At 46.3% G+C, this 2315-nt stretch overlaps 1 protein-coding gene across 1 annotated transcript in view; it reads left to right on the forward strand.

Annotated features, from left to right (window-relative positions):
• The window catches only part of Sycp2l (synaptonemal complex protein 2 like), a 56374-nt gene that overhangs the window by 46985 nt on the left and 7074 nt on the right, over window positions 1–2315 (forward strand). The gene's annotated exons all lie outside the window — the stretch shown is intronic.

Consider the following 2315-nt stretch of genomic DNA (forward strand, 5'->3'; position numbering starts at 1 on the left):
ACCGCTAGTGGAGGGAACTGCCCTCCAGGCTGCCAAGGCTGCCTGCGCCGTCTGCGAAAGTATTCCCGGTGACAATCCCCTTTGTTTCCCCTCATCTGCAAATTTACCCTGGCCAGCAATTTTATCAGCTGTCCAGGAGGCAGTCTGACTTAGTGAGTTTTTTTTTATTGTTATTAGCAAAGGCCTCAGCTCTATCCAGAAACTCAATCTTCCAGATCAGATATTGTCCTCTAGTTAGCACTGACTGAACCACCTTGCCCCATTTTATGGGCAACATAAATCCGTCCCCTGATAATCCCTCCAATATGGAAAGAGTAAAAGGGGCATGTATTTTATAGTTTTTAACAGCTGAGTGAAGGTCTTTAATATATTTAATTTTTAATTTTTTATATATGGGCTGAGAGGTGTCGCCTTCACTTTGTTCGGGATCCTCCTCAGTATCAGAGGTCTCCTGAACCTCATCACAATTGTCCTGGTCTTCTGCGGAATCAGGGCAGAGCTCAGCGGCGTTCGCCTGTCCAGCCCATGACCGCGTCATAACTGGATAGACCATTTTACGATTAGGTCTAGAGTTTGCCCGTTTGTCTAAAATCATGCCTTTTCCCATAGTGAATTGTAAGTCCCGAATCTGAGAGGAAAGGTCTGAGAGTTCATGTTGTAATGTAAGCACTTGCTTGAGACCTCCTATTTGCGCCTTAAGGGCAGCTTTTGTATTATATAATTCCTGAACCAAAGGAATGGGTAAAGGTATGCTATCGGGGGCAGTCAGAGTATAGGGCGGCGGCTGTGTGGCACGTGGCGGCTGAGGAGTCCTCTTTGGCTGACTAAGAAAGACGCGGGGAACCCTCTCTCCTCTACCATGCTTTTTTTCCTCATATTTAGCCGCTTTTAACTCATTTTTGGACTCTGAATCCAAGAGCTCCCCCGAACTCTGAATCCAGCTATCCGCGTCCTGCTGGCTAGGTTTGGTTTCATTTTTAAGAGTAACCAGCGATGGATAAATGCCGTTAGGCAATTTTTGACTCTTATCTCCAGCCAGTACGGTTTCCTCCTGGGGGCCTGCCGGGGGATTAATAGGCCCTAAGGAGGGGTCCTCAGGGATACTAATAATAACTGAAGGGCACGGGGAAGGACACCCCTTTATGTTGTCTTTACAAGATGGCGGATGGGATGCCTCTAAGAATTCAGTAACTATTGTCAGGAGACGAGAACCATCTCCTCCACATTTTGGGCTATTTATGATGTCTCTGATTAGGGACCAGTAAGTAAGAACAACTTCCGGCACAGAATCTCCTGCTTTAATCAGCTTACTAAGATTTTTACCCACCTTATCCCAAACATTAGGGTGTATTTCTGGGCCGGTTAAAGTTAACCAGGGGCATATCTCATCTATAAAACAGAAAAATGAAACTAAATCTCTTTTTTTTTTTACTCTTATTTACTCTTACTGTACCCGACTTCCAATAATTCCACACAGTAACAGAAGCAATATGGTACTGGCAGAAAAACACAGAGGTCAGTGGAAGGAATGGAGGCTTCACAAATGAAGCCACAGCTACAAGCGTCTGGAAATAGTCTTGCTGTCCACTCTTCTGGCTTTATTGAGAACACTGTGTTTAGCGAGTCTGTCTATACCTTGTGAAGCAGAGACCTCCTAGATGTGCCTGAGCTCATCAGAGGGATGTCTGTGACCAAGTCTTCCTCCAGACATCAGTAGACACCAGTGCCTTGATGCATTGGCGGTGCTTGGTCCTCCAGCCCCATCATAAGCAATTAGTAACAAGGAGAAAATGAGGCTCATTTGTGCTGTATCGTGTTAGATATTAATTGGCAAAGGGAGGTCCACAGCCAGCGATAGTGCAATAAATAAATGACTGCTGGGGTGCCCACCCCCAAGTGGGACAGCCACAACACAACTCTGACACCCAAGACTCAGGGACATCACACAAGCGGAGGTGGGAATGTGGGGGGGGGGGAGCTTGAGGACTGAGACTAAGGCTGTGTAACAGTTTCTTCTGCACAGGACAGGGATGTTAAACCCATGAACTCATGGCAACATGGCTGCCCACACCATACCAACTGACACACCATCATAGATGCAGAAAAACCTCACAAGGCCCACCCTAGGTGAAGAGCTACTGGACCTCAATGGCCTCTGAGGGAGAGAGAAATAATTTTTTTTCTTTCAGGGATAAGACCTTAATTCCAAGGAGTCAGCCCTAAATGCATGAACACAAATGCAGTACTAACTGGACTCTATAGGATGTTCGCGTGTGTGTGTGTGTGTGTGTGTGTGTGTGTGTGTGTGTGTGTGT

Source organism: Microtus ochrogaster, chromosome 16 (genome assembly GCF_000317375.1).
Source record: "Microtus ochrogaster isolate Prairie Vole_2 chromosome 16, MicOch1.0, whole genome shotgun sequence".
NCBI lineage: Eukaryota > Metazoa > Chordata > Mammalia > Rodentia > Cricetidae > Microtus > Microtus ochrogaster.